At 48.3% G+C, this 14595-nt stretch overlaps 1 long non-coding RNA gene across 3 annotated transcripts in view; it reads right to left on the bottom strand.

Moving 5' to 3' along the window:
* Window positions 1–252: 252 nt before the first annotated feature.
* The window catches only part of LOC139018754 (uncharacterized), a 33910-nt gene continuing 19567 nt past the window's right edge, over window positions 253–14595 (bottom strand). For 2 of the 3 annotated variants that reach the window (XR_011472935.1, XR_011472936.1), the window contains 3 exons: window positions 9729–9862; window positions 4534–4640; window positions 253–1865 (listed from right to left, as the gene is read on the bottom strand). This is a non-coding gene — a long non-coding RNA (uncharacterized lncRNA). The remainder of the gene's footprint in view (window positions 1866–4533; window positions 4641–9728; window positions 9863–14595) is intronic. The other variant, XR_011472937.1, reaches the window with a different exon arrangement.

Below are 14595 nucleotides of genomic sequence, written 5' to 3'. Positions count from 1 at the left end.
TGAATCCACTTCTGTGCAGCACCTGGTCAGCTGACAATTAGCTAAGTCCTCAGGTTTTACTTCATCTGAGCTCAGTCCAAAGCAAAAGCGTTAAGTTGGTGATTATTCTTGATCTCGAATTACTTCGGTTATGAAAGTCCTTTAAATTTTCCAAAGAGAACTAAGCTAATGTATTTAGGCCTTTCAAGATTTTGTAAGTCTTGCAAAACATCCTACCCTTAGTTTTAAAATTACTTCAGTCCTTTTAGTAGATTTTTGCTATTTTTTTTTAGGCGATTTCCCCTCTAGCTTCTTCCGGATAATTTTCTAAATTAGGCCTGTTCTACAGCAATTTAAACATCCTCGTCTTCTCAAAGCTAACTTCTGCACCACCAGAAATTAAACTTATGGGCGTTTATAGTAAATTACTAAATTACAAATTATTAAAAATTTAATTTCCTCCTTTTGTTCCTGTACTATCTTCTAGCTGAAATACTTTGCTTGACAACCTTCTATCTTCTACTAAACTTGTATCTTCTCGTTTTCTATCTTCTACTTTTCTACTAAACTTGTATCTTCTCGTTTTCTATCTTCTACTTTTCTACTAAACTTGTATCTTCTCATTTTCTATCTTCTACTTTTCTACTAAACTTGTATCTTCTCATTTTCTATCTTCTACTTTTCTACTAAACTTGTATCTTCTCATTTTCTATCTTCTATTTTTCTACTTAGTCTGTATCTCATTTTCTATCTTCTATTTTTCTACTTTTCTGTATCTTCTCATTTTCTATCTTCTATTTTTCTACTTAATCTGTATCTTTTTCTATCTTCTATTTTCTGCTAAACTTGTATCTTCTCTTTTTCTATCTTCTAGTTTTCTACTGAAATCTGTATCTTCTCATTTTCTATCTTCTACTTTTCTATTAAATCTGTATCTTCTCATTTTCTATCTTCTGGTTTTCTACTACATTTGTATCTGTGCCCTTAGTTGCTTTTGTTAATTTGCCTAAATACTTTCTCTTCTGCTTTCTACCTTTTGGACTTAGTTTTTCTGTCTTCTAAAATGCATGTTGTATCTTCTATTTTCCTGTCTTCTCTAAGTCTTTTTCTTCACCTTCCTGTACACTTCTGACTTCCAAGTTTTCCACTTCAAAATTTCTAATCTTTCTCCAAAATTTTATCCTACGATTTCTAAATTAACAATTGCCCATCTTGGGCTAATAATGCCGTAAGAGCAATTGGGCTTCAAATGACACAATCTTTCCTGCGCCATGAATTTGAAGGCCTCTCTTAAATCAATTTTTTCTTTTAAATACGGCATTTAATATATAGTTTAACCACCTCCAACTTTCTTTAATTGACAATTATGTTCTAGTTATGTCACCTACGGTTCAATGGTATTTTTAAAGTTTGCCCTTCAATTTAGTTAAGGCGTTTTTGAGTTCAGACTTTGCCGTCCTATCAGCCATTTCTTTGAAATTATTTTACTTCGTAAAGAAGTTTCATCTCTTTAATCTCCGTCATGTTCTGGAAGTATTTTCTTCTCTCTTCCTTTCTGAAACTATTTTTTAAGTAAGTCTTCATCATATTTTCCCTTAAATAAGATCTTTGTTACAAAAGTTAAAATATTAATGCTAAGCAGTATCTCAGTAAGTACCTTCCCTCGCTATTTAGATTTCCTAAACAGTATTATTTTCTATCTCTTTTTAATAGAAAAACTTATCTGGTCTCCTCAAGTAGTGCCTCGGTCTCAGCAGTCATCTCTGCGCTCGCTGCCTGAATGCCTGCCGCAGAGCCGGGAGAGGCGTATTTATGGGCGAAGGACAACTCACGCCGTTGGCATTCAATAACCCTCCGCAGCCTTTGTGAGGGAGAAAAAGTAGTTCCTAGGAAAGGTTAAAAATAGAATCTGGTTTACAAGCTTTTCTCGTTTTTTCTAACCGTTTATGCAAAATAATTGCAAACCATATATCCAGAAATATTTAAGACTCATTAGCAAGTAGATTTGAGCTGAAATTTAGGCAAAATCCATGGAAATCACATTTGAGTCCATCAGCAAACAGCTCACAAAACCTCAGAGCCATTGCTTGGGAATCTTTTAGCAGCTTTGAAAATACCTTTCCTCGAAGTTCAGTAGGTACTATTTAGTGCTTTTTGAAGGCAGGTTAACACGGGTTTGCTAAAGGCCTTAATTTTCATTATGTAACAGAGACCGCAGCCATTTTGGCTGTGGCAAAGTGTTGAGGTACCCCTCCCCCCCCCCCAACTGCTCACGTCCTGTGAGTTGATTCTGGGGTTACACAACGTTTTGATTACCCGTTTATTTGAGAAATCCAGTGGTCTGGATTATCTGCTTAATTCTACTGAATGTGAGAATCCACTAATAGAACATGTCTTAGGTAGACACAATCCACTGTTATCTCCGGCAATAGAGTCGGCACCCTACAATCTGAGGCATCCGTGCGGCTCACTGTGGTTATTTTACTTGCTTAACGTCCTTTTGTTTGTGCCATTCCTGCCAGCTAGACCCTATGCTTTTGGTTGCCTGCTGAGACTTTAAATCAAGCCTGGTTTCTGTGTTCCCAGGCTTTTCTCTCATTATCAACATCCAAACCCGCTGTCAAAACTGAGGGGAAGTGCGCTCTATCAAGGGCCCAAACCGCGAGGGTTTTGCCTCTGAAGACACAGTGACCTTGGGAGCCGGGCTAGGCGGGCTTGTCAGCGCTCAGGGGTCGCTTTCTGGGCTCTTGTACAGACGCTGTCCTTTCCGGTTTGCCTGCATTCTAACACCTTCGGACTTGGAGGTGGAAGGAAAGCAAACACTCACACAAAGCCCTTTCTTCCTGCAGTTTGGTTTTCTCTTGGCCGCCCCCTCCGTCTCTCCCCACAGGGAAAGCGGGGTTAGGCTCCGGACATGGAACTTGCAAACCCGGGGCCCAGGCAGCAACGAGCCCGGCCCCCCAGCGAGGCCTGAGGGAGTGGGAACAGCGGCACCGGAGGCTCCCCGCACAGTTTCCACGCAGCCAAAGGGGCTGCACAGAGAAAGCAAATCCAGGCTGAAGCGGGTGGGGGCCCCGCTCCCCTTAGTTCAGTCTCCCCACCCCCGGGCGGCGCGGCGAGGCCCGGGACCAGGCTGGGGGAGGGGCGCGGCCCGGCCCGGCACCCACCCACGCCGGCCCGGCGCAGGGATACGCGGGCAGTGAGCCGCCGCCTGCCTTTGTGAGGTGTTGGCTTCCGGGCGGGCGTCACCGGTTCCAGCCGGTTCCAGCCGGTTCCAGCCGCCTCCGGGAGCCGGCGGTTGTCGCAGCGCGCCACTGCGCAGGCGCGCCCCGCCCCCAGGGCCCGTGTGCGGCCGGGGAAGAGGCGTTGGGGGAGGGGCGCGGCTCCGGCCCGGCTTCCTGGCTGCCCCTCCTCCCTCCCCTGCGCGCGGGTGGCTCTCCCCTCTCCCGTCGTCCGTTTTCAGCCCAGGCCTGCTTTTCCTTCCTTTGTCAGAGTCATCCACTGATTTAATATCTATCAAACGGCACGTCTTTAGGCAGGCAGTCCCAAGAGGGGAAGATGGAGTTTAGTGACCGATACAGGCTAGAATGGCAGCTAGAGGAGCTGTATGAGGCCCACACTCCCTTTAAGGCCCTGCGGCTCCTGTATGGCGGCGGCTGTGAAGGGTGGGGAGCCGCCTGGGACTCTCACTGCCTCGTGCGGACCCCCCGCCCCGCACCCAGTAAAGCGGGGGCTGGTTTAACCTTCCCTCCCGCTTCCCCGCCTTCCCTTCAGGGGGGGAATGTCACCGAGATGCAGACGGATGTCCGCGCCGGGACTGGAAAATTTTTACAGAATTTTAGCACCGGAAGGAGGAAAACAGTCACCTTATTTTACCAATGGGATTTGGGAGCCCGGGGAGTCTGTGATTTGCCTAAAACCAGACACAGCTAATTAGTACCGGAACCTATTCCTGAATCCCAGAACCTGGACTTCATGGCGCCGCTGTCGGCCCGGGGAGGGCGCGGGCCCTCGGGACCGGTGGTCCGGTCCCACTCCGGAGCCAGGAGATGAGTGTTAGGAGCCCGGAAGTGCTTCAAATAATTGTCAGAATGTCCCTACACTGTTCCCCATTCCCTTTACAGATTATAGCATTTTTCTTATATTGTGAAAATGGCTGTATATTATTTGATTAATTCTCCTTGGGTTTGGGAAAAGAAATAGAGGATTTGAATGCAGCTCAGCACTGTGCTGAGAGATGGCTTGCCAAGGCCAGAGAGAACATTCTAATTTTTCCGATGGGTAAATGAAAAACATTTTAGAGATGATTATGGACACTAACTCCTGTTTTTACTGTTCAGGCTCAAACATTGATTGCCTTCCTCTCTCCTAGCTTTTGCTTCACAAAACAGCCTCTAAAATACTGATTCCTACCCTCCTCTCCTTTATATATTGATTTAAACAAGATGGTAAAATCACCCTGTTCTTTGATGAGATTAATATGTGCCTTCCCTCAACTCTTTGACCTAAGATCTTTAACATAAAACTGCATTTTTTAAGGCGCTTTCCCCTTGCCTGCATCCATGTTTCCATTAACTTCAGAATGTCGGGTTGATGGCCGCTGCTCTCTCCGCTGGTACTTCATATCCTCCTCAGTCTAAAAACCTGGACTTCATTTGAGTCTAAAGATACAAATTTAGAGGGCAAATCCATTTTATTTTATTTTTTTAATTATTATTATTATTATTATTTGCAAATCCCTTTTAGCTGGTTGTCTCCTGTTCCCTGCCCCCACCCTCAAAAAGCCGAGGCTAAGAATAGGAGGTCCTTGGTTTCTGGTAATCACTCCAGGGAGGAACCAATGTGACCTTGGGCACTAACCCAAATAACTTCTCAGCAATTTTCTGAGGTGTAGAATGAGGAGATTAGATGACAGAAGTGATGATGCTAATTCTATAAAATGCAGTAAACAAAGCGATGGGAGGAGAACGTGGGGGATTTTAGATCCTGGTTTTGGCTTCAAGGAGGTGGGGCACTGAAAAGGACTAAAGTAGCGAGATTTAGAATGAGGGCTCCAGGCCCTGCTGTCAGCAAGGCCCTACCTCATCCCCCAGACTCACACCACGGCCAGAAACCTCCAGAAAATGCCCGAATCCTTCCCTCTTCAGTCAGGCTTACTCAAGAGAGAAGCTTCTGAGGCCCTTGGTATTTGGGTCTGGGGTCCAGAGCCAGAGGGGTGAGGCTTCAGCTACACCTGGATCCCCTCAGGGCCTCTTGTTTGCTTTTAATCTCATCCTTGTGGGGGTTTTTTTCTGATCCTGCATTACCAGAGACTGTTCTAGAAATGCATGTCTCAAAAGGCAATGGGTGTTACAAAGAAACAACTTGCTGGTTTTCTGAAGAATAGGAATTAGGAGTTCCCAGCCCCCTCCTGCCGCCCACTTTCCAGAGCTGATCTCTCGGGAACAATGACCACAAAACGTTCAGCTCCTCCTCTGCAGAGCAGCCAGATCCTGCGGCAGGAAAAAACCCAGGGATGACTCAGCTCACAGCTCCATTATGCGGAAGAGAGATCAACAGCAATTAGAAGTGGCTAAAGGAGAAATATCCTTAATCCCGAGTAATTTATAGTCTAGTGCAGTGATGGCGAACCTTTTGGGCTCGGCGTGTCAGCATTTTGAAAAACCCTAACTTAACTCTGGTGCCATGTCACATATAGAAATTTTTTGATATTTGCAACCATAGTAAAACAAAAACTTATATTTTTGATATTTATTTTATATATTTAAATGCCATTTAACAAAGAAAAATCAAACAAAAAAATGAGTTCGAGTGTCACCTCTGACATGCATGTCATAGGTTTGCCATCACTGGTCTAGTGAGTTAGATAGAAATGTAAACCAATCACAGTACAATGTGATAATTGTATTTGTGATATATATAACAAAGATATATACAAAGTGCTATGGAAAACAGGTCTGGGGTGGGAGGGATGGAGGGTAGTATAATCCTCTGAGTGCTGCGTAGGAAGTAGCGGGGGAGGGGGAACTAATCACTACACAGAAGAACTGGGAAATGATATAGAAAGTAAGAAGTTATCTTTTGTCGCCGAGGAATACCTGACCTCTAGAATATATCATTCACAATGACCTGAAAGTTTCATCTTTTAATAACAAAAAAGTTAAAGAGATTCCATTTCACTTACCAATGTCAGGAGTCAACAGTTCACTGCCTCACTGGCTGAAACACTGACACACTCTAGGGCCTGTTGGGCTGTGCTGGGGTCCAACCCCAGCGGGTCCAGGGGTCCCCAAAGGTGTGGACGGAGCAGCGAAGAAGGAATGACACGGAGACAGCCTTCAGTTGATCAGCAGCCTAGTCAGGACCTCTAGCCAGGATCTCCAGCCAAAGTTCTGGTTAGGATCTGATGTTTATTGTCTTGTTACATCTGTATTTATACCAGTCGATTTTAATCCTGTCAATTTCTATTGCAAAGGTTAGGGCGTTTCTTATCTCCATTCCAGGGAGTAAAGATTATGTAGCTTAAGCGTGATTGTTTGTAGTTAAAGTGATTAACTACCCGCCTGGCACTTAGTTAAGGGGTCGTATCCCCTCCCTAACCTCAGGGAAAAATCCCCATCTGGGGAAACAACCTTTCTCAGAGAGGTGACCTTGTTTAAAACGCATGGTGCTAAGGAGAGCAAACATATTAAGAACAATATGCTATATATGCCAGGTCCCTTGAAACATATGCTGTGCAGATGTTTCTTTCCTGCAGCGACTGTGTCAAGCAGCAAGGATGGACTGGCTTCCGGCAGGGCTGGGAAGAATCCAGAAGTAATTCTTGACATTATTTCTTGTTCTACCCCAGGAGATAAAAGTTAAGGATTCCTAAATGTGATCGAAATGTACAGTGTTAGAAATTCCACCCTTAAAAATAACCTTTAGCCGAAACCGGTTTGGCTCAGTGGATAGAGCTTTGGCCTGCGGACTGAAGGGTCCCAGGTTCGATTCCGGTCAAGGGCATGTACCTGGGTTGCGGGCACATCCCCAGTAGGAGATGTGCAGGAGGCGGCTGATCGATGTTTCTCTCTCATCGATGTTTCTAACTATCTCTCTCCTTTCCTCTCTGTAAAAAATCAATAAAAATATAAAAAAATAAAAATAAAAATAACCTTTAACCATGAACACAAACACTGATGTGTGAAAATAGTCATTCTAAAAGCTGAATCTGGAAAGAAGAAAAAATCAAATGTACCCTCCAGCAAAATAAATCACATGAAACAGAAAAAGGGGGGGGCTAGAAGTAGAAGTGGCTATAACCCTGGTCTTCCCCCAAAATGCTGCCAGGAAGAGGCAGCCCTGGCCTCTCCCACACAGACACTGAGCAGCACTAGGTAGAATAAGGGAAACATTTTCTTCTTCCTGAGAAAAGCATCCATCTTCTAAATGCCCCTCCCCTAAGACTCAGAAGCAGGGTTCTGTGTGATAGGATCCACTTCTGCGGAGGGGACAATGGTATCTTTAAAGAGAATTCCCCGCGCCCAGCCCCAGAGCTCCAGGCTGCTAGTTCCCTTCTTTAGTTTATTCCCCACATAACGTGTCTGGCACTGGCCCTGCAGCCTGCTCTGTGGATCTTTCTAGAAGGCCTGGGTGTGGCAGTGCAGCTGTAGCACCCTGAGCTGTGGGAGGACAGAATGGCAGCAGTGGCCAGAGCATGGCTCTCAGAGGAGCAGCTTTAGCCCCATCACAGTAGAGACTTTTACTGACCTCCCCCCAGTAGAGAACAGAGGGCACCGGCTTTTCTTGGCCCCTCCACTGCCCCTGGTGTGTCTGCAGGACAGTAAACCCAGCAGACAGCTTTCTGTTCTGTGACATTTAAAGAGCTCCATGCATGATCTCTTCTCAGTCCTCTCAACCACCCTGTGAGGGAGACGCTGCTGTTACCCCCTTAGAGGGATGAGGAAACGGAGGCCTAGGAGGTCTGCCTTGGTATCACTAGTGCTTGGCGCACAGTCTTGAGATTAAAAACCTAAGAACAGTGAAGAGAGCCTGGTGGTAGATGCTCAGTAGGTGGGATGCTGAGCGACCCAAAAGCCAGCACAGAAGGGGCTGAGAGAGAACCAGGGTTCCCCCTCCTGGGATTTCCTAGAGACACTTGTCGCAGTAAGCCCAGTGGTAAGGGAGGTTTTCAGCAGGTTGTTGTGATGTTTACGTCCTGGAGAATGGTGCTGAGTATTGTTAGTAAGGAAGAAGGAAGTGATGAGGCACAATTTGACGTGACTCTACAGGAACAAGATGAGTTAGATTTGACATGAACGCACTGCCCATCAGGATGGAGTGACTGCGTGGAGCTGGTACTGAGTAAGAAAGGGGGAACTGCTTCCTCTCTGAAGAACTTCTAGACCAGCGGTTCTCAACCTGTGGGTCGTGACCCCTTTGGCGGTCGAATGACCCTTTCACAGGGGTCGCCTAAGAGCATCCTGCATATCAAATATTTATATTATAATTCATAACAGTAGCAACATTACAGTTATGAAGTAGCAACAAAAATAATTTTATGGTTGGGTCACATGAAGAACTATTTAAAGGGCCAGAAGGTTGAGAACCACTGTAGACAGACTGTGATCCGAGAAGACAGGAGAGAAGACCTGAAGGCCGCCTCAGGGCTCCATGAAGCTCCAGTTGGGCATTCACCCTCGAGGGAAGGGGAGCGAGGGGAAGGCTCAGGCCTTGCTGTCATTCCGCTGTGTGACTCACTGCAGGGAGGCAGAGTGTCCAGCCCTCCCTTGTGCTGGGGCCTCTAGTTACCCACCCTCTGAGGCCTGCTGAGTGGACCTTCAGAAATAGCCTGAAGGAATCAGGAGGCTCCCCAGTGAATCATGTTGACCTTCTTGTATCCCCACCTGTGATCTGTTCAATCACCCCCTTTGAGGTCCCGGCAGATGTTTGTGTCAGCATCACATACGCGTTGCACACCCAGCAGGAAGCTCATTAAACATGTCACATCTTCCGTATGTGTTCATTCTTTCTCAACACAACTGTGGCCCACATCCCCACAGAAACAAGTCTTGTAGAAAAGGGGGCAGAGGTCACCCAGTTCCAGGAACTTTGCCAATGGTGTATTTCTCAACATATGCCAGGTAAAAACAGAAGCCCATAGCATTATGGATCCTTCCTGGGGCTAAGGTCATAGTAGAGCTGTACAGTGACTGAGGTGGAGTGGACCTTAAAGCTCATTACCTGCTGGGAACCCACTAGAGAGTAGGGGAAGCAGGAAGGGAAGACTAAAGTGAGGTCTGCCAGGGCTTGAATTACCTGGAGAGGGGTTTGAACTCAACTCTTTGGGCAGAGGCTGACTCCTGAGCTGGGAGGGGGCCTGGCTTTGGGAAATGCCGTGGCTGCTCTTTGCAAAGTGGCTGAGGGGGGAAGGGGGCAGAGGGGAGGGCACTGGTGTCCATTCTTGCAGCCCAGGCAGGCCAGAGGTCATGGAGGCCTGCACTGGGGTAGGTGGTGGCTATGGGACAAGGGACAGAACACAGGTATAGAAAACCTGCCTGAGGCTCTCTGAGCTTCCCACACTGGTCTCTGTAGCACCCCTGGCGTTTCCAGAATCATGTTCTTTACTCTTGATGACACATCTGCTTGGAATAGACCTCCCTACTCTTCAGATGAGACTCGTTCTCTCAGCCTAGACGGCACTCCTCTCCCAGGGCCTCTCGGACCAGCATATCCAGTCACCTGGCATCATCACCCCTTAGTTATCTCACCTCTGTCTCAGCACAGCCTCCATTTTCCTGGATGATGCTGTGTTGTTAACATGTCTCCTGGCTCCTCTGAAGGCCAGTGGGAATGCGGGGTGTGCAGCCAGGTTGGTGGGAGGATGAGGTGCCACTGCTGGAGCCTGAAAGTGGACAGAGAAACCTCAGGCTCACTCATGCCCAGAGGTGGGAGAGGTGATCGGCATCAACCTCACTGAGGGCGACCCCTCCCCTCCCTCCAGCTGTGGACAAAGGGTGCAGACACCATAGAGATGGCATTTTGTCCTGTTTGGAAACCTCACTTGATTGCCCTGAGGCCAGGGCTCCATCTGGCCCCCACCCCAGCTGTTGCTGTGGTGGCAGAACCTAACTGGAGGTGGGCAGAGCTGAGATCCTGGGCAAGGAGAGGTGGGGGTGGGGAGGGGAGAGCTCCTGGTGTCTTTCCAGCTCCCCTCTCACACACAGTCGCTTCTTCCACTTGGGAGCTGTGGGAAATAAATACACAAAATGCTCCCCCCAAGAGAACTGAGCAGACGTGTGCACTCCTCGTTTAGGTTGCCTCTGGGCTAGTTCTGGGCCCGACGCCTTGTGCTCTGGGAGGCACAGGCACAGGAACTGCCTGGCTTCAGAACCCTGACAAGATGGTGGGAGCTGCCATTCCTCCCTTTGCCTTCCCAGGAGCGGGAATCCTGGGACCTGTCAGTTGGGGTGACAATTCCAGTTTCCAGGTGGCACAGTGCCCTGGGTGCCTGAAGCTCTGACCACCGTCTGTGGCTGTCACGGTCCCTGGGGGCGCCCTCGCCTCTCCAGCCTGCAGCCCACACAAGCAAAAGAACTTTGGACTCATCAGGGCCTGGGAGGAAGGTGGAGCTGAGAACAGCGCTGGGAAAAGAACTTGGGTGGAAATTTCCATGGCTGTTCTGCTTCAGCAAAGACTTCAGCTGAGACCTTTTGGCCTAGACAGAGACCAGTGGGCTACAGACCATCAAAGTCACACTGAGTGACCCTTCCTCATTGTCCCCGATGCTTTTCACTTACTGTCCCACCCTGAACCAGGGCCATAACGCTCAACCAGTTGTGTCCCTCTGTCCCCCCTTTCTAGCCCTGCTTGCTGTCAGATCCCTAGTTCACAGGATATGGTGAACTGGTTCCTGAGCCCACCCGTCAGGAACCAGGTCAGAGCCCTTTCCTCCTGCAGGAGGCTGCTCTGCGGCCAGTCCTTCCTGCAGACGCCTGTGGCCTTTGTGGTCCAGTGACCTCAACAGCACTCCTGTTGAGAGGCGCCAATATAATCAGGTCAGAGAGGTCAAGGAACAAACGGCATCAAAGCGTTACCAGAGTGTTACATTTAACAAGCACCAGAGCAATCAGGAAGGTTAGGAGGGGGAGATGGAACAATCAACTTTTATGGGACACAGCTGCAGCCAGGGAGGTTACGGAGATGGCTGCAGCCCGGGAGTAAACTGAAAAGCAAGCAACCTGATAAGAAAGTGGACAGGCATTAATTCACAACGGCGCCAAGATTCCCAGAAGAGTGACCCCTTTGCTTCCCCCGTTTGCTCCCCCCGTTAGCTAGAAAAAGTATATAACCTATGCCTGAACCCTTAGTCGGGGCTCACGGCCGCTGCTCTGCCGCGTTCAGAGTGAGTTGTTGTGGGCCCCAACATGTTGGAAGCTAAATAAACCCCTTGCGTTTGCATAGAAAGCGTCTCTTGGTTCTTTGTGACAGCGGCTTGCACCCCGGACTTTACATTTGGAGGCCCCAGCGAGATACCGGCGGGGGTGAGAGGGACCCCTTATTTAGGGCTGGAGGCTCTCCCCCTGCGGGGAGGAGAGGGACCCCCTATTTAAGGCAGGAGGCTCTCCCCCACTTGTCGCCGGGCACGCAGCGAGGTATTTGTTGCAGCCGCCTCTGGGTTCCAACAGACGCTTCTTGGGGTAAGTGACGGCGCCTTTCTGAATAGCGATCGCTTAGATATTGGAAACACAAATTTAGTTAGAGCTGGCAAATCTGTTTGGTCGGGTGGCTGTCGGGGAGGGGCGTGAGCCTCCCCCGACTGCGACAGACAGACGTGTCGGGAGGTCGCAGGCCACAACCCCGGGGGACGCCCTGGTGGAGTCTGGAGAGGACCAGGGACGCCTGGTGGACTCCTGTCTGTTCCGTCAGTTAGGTACGGATTCTGATTCTGGTTCTGTAGTTCTGTTGCCAGCTAGGTCAATTGGTTCTGTAAAACCTTCTTTTTGGATCCTTCGATTTTTGTCTCAACGCGTTGTGTCTGTCTTTGTCTTTTGTTCTTTGTTTCTTGTCGTTGGTGTGTTGGTGTGTTGGTGTGTGTGTGTTCTCTCCTCCACCCTCTGCTCCCTCCCTCCACCCTCTGCTCCTCCTGGATGGACGCTGTGGAATGGACTCAGACTGCTCCTTTGGGTATTGTGATTGATCAGTTCAAGGAGATTGCGGGAGGCTTTAGAGCTCCCTCAGAAATTGGGAAGTTGTTAAGAATTGAATGGATTGTTTAAACTCTAAATGAATGTCGGGTGAAAGTATGTGAGTGTAAAGACGGGGAGGGAGGGGGGAGGGGGCAAGTGTGCTGGAGCGCGGTGCGCGGTGACCGCAGCCCTCGCCCCGGAGCCTGGCCGCGCCACGGGCCCAGGCAGCTCGGCTGCAGCGGCTGAGGCCCGGTCGGCGGCGGGTGCTGGGCCGGAGCTGGAGCCCGAGCTGCGCAGCCTGGCGGGAGAGGCGGCGGCAGCCCAGGCAGCCCGAGCCCCGCAGCTTGGGCCTGCGCTCGCTCAGCGCCATAGGCGGCGGCGCGCCTTCGGGGGGCGGCGCTGGGGGGCTCGGGCCGGGCGCGGACTCGTTCACGGAGCCTGGCGGCGGCGGCTGCGGCCGGCGGTGGCCGGCGTTGGCCCCGGGCTTGTGTGGAGCGCGGGGGGGCGGGGCCGGCGAGTCGCTTGCAAGAGGCCGGAGCAGCGAGGCCCCCGGCGGCGTCGGGTCCGGGGGAAGGTCTGGGAAAGGTCCCGCGCGGAGCCCACGGGCCGGACAGCTGGGGGCGGCGCGGCTACTCTGGACGGGAGCAGGGCTCTTCCCATGGAGATCGCGCCAGCTAGATGACAAAAAGTCCTTCTTGTAATTGAAAAGTTTTAAAATGTGTCTGGTATTTCTGTTCACATGTAAAGAGAAAAGCTGGTTTAAAACTAATGCGCGCAATTGTCCTGTTTTTGGACATTTAGATAGAGTTTTGAACTAGAGTCTCTTCACACATGTACAGAATAAAACCCAAGACTAATTATTTCCTAAGGAAAATAGCTAATTTTACCCAGGGAAGCAATGCAGGCTTGTTCTAGCAACAAGCCTCCAAAAGAAAATTCAGTAAGATTGCCTCTGTTACAAAATTTGCCAAAGTACATGCCTTAATAATAATAATTGGATTTGAATCTCAAGAAATTATGTAGCTACAAATTTGCCTCTTGACTTTCCCGAGAGAAAAATGGTGGTTTTAAAGTCAAGGGCTGGGCCAGGCCTGTTTGCCAGCCTCAGGTGTGGTTTTCCATAGCTGCTGGAAACTTGAGACCTTAAAATTTACTGAGTCAAACAATAAAAAAAAAAAAAAATGTTCATCTAGGTATTATTAATCTGAATGTGCCTCATACAAAATCTAGAGGGTAGAATTGAATCTATTGGTTAATTGTGCCTTATATTTTTGAAGTTTACGAGAAGTCGCTGACCACAGAGAGACAGACAGCTATCCCAAGATGACGTCAACAAGGCCTGTATACTCACAAACTGATAATTGCTAGCTGTGGTGATTCAAAGTTTTAATGGGGAATGTTATCTGTCTTTATTGTTTAAGTATATGTCTTTGTTGTTTAAAATTGTTTAGCTAGTGAAATTTTTGTTTGTATCTCCAAGAAAAAAAAAAAAATGATGAATGTATTGCTAATCTGAGGAATGTTAATTACTTACATGCCACCTTAAAAATTAATTAAGGCTCAGAGTTCTAACTAACTGAAATGTACAGCTTTGATGTGATGGAGGAAGGTAAAGAAATACTTAATGGAAGGTCTGAGGCATGGTTATGCATTTTTGAAGGACATAGAAAGAAGGTTTGAAGGCTAACCTAAAAGAATGAAATTTGTAAAGATTGTGTATGTAATAAAAAGAAAAAGATAAATATTAAAAGAAAGATGAATGCATGATAGACCAGTAAGCTGGGACAAGTAGAATAGGGAAACTAAACAAAAATCCTGTTTTCCCTAAACCAAAGACATTTGGAGTAAATGCTTTGCATTTGCCTCCCTAAACAAAGGTTAAATCGTTTATGTCAATCTGATTAGTGTCATTTGTTGTCCATGCCCAGGGACAAATGAAGTTAGGAAATAAGCCTTATTTTGATTAGTTCTTTCATTCAGGAGGAGCTAACCCGGTCCCTCCCTGCAACATGAATGATAAAATGTATGTTAAGAAATTTTAAAATTGCTCAAAACTCGCTGCCTTGGGTCCAGTTCTGCATGTATAAAAAGGGACAGAGTAAGGTTTAGTAGCAGGAGTGGAGAGGCAGGCAGGGCAGGAGCAGGCCAAAAGAAGCTGGCGAGGCCATCCAAACCACCCAGCCGCTATTGGCCAGAGCCGCCTGAGGCAGACCTCCTCGGACTGGCAACAGCTGACTCTGACTAGGACAGGCTGGGCTCTTTCCAACTGGGCCCCCATGAACCAATGGTCGAAATGAAAATCGGGGGCCAGACTGTGAACTTTATGGTTGGTACAGCGGCAGAGCACTCGGTAGCTACTCAGAAGGTAGCTCCCCTCTCAGGACAGGAAGTCACCATTATTGGAGCTACCGGGACCACAGCTGCAGACTGTTCTGCCGCCCCCGCCGAT

The sequence above is a fragment of the Myotis yumanensis genome, unplaced genomic scaffold (assembly GCF_028538775.1).
Source record: "Myotis yumanensis isolate MYYU_CA2020_CCGP unplaced genomic scaffold, mMyoYum1.0.hap1 SCAF_10, whole genome shotgun sequence".
In the NCBI taxonomy this organism is placed as follows: Eukaryota; Metazoa; Chordata; class Mammalia; order Chiroptera; family Vespertilionidae; genus Myotis; species Myotis yumanensis.
The sequence above is the reverse complement of the archived record's forward strand: the minus strand, read 5'-3'. Positions and strand labels throughout refer to the sequence as shown.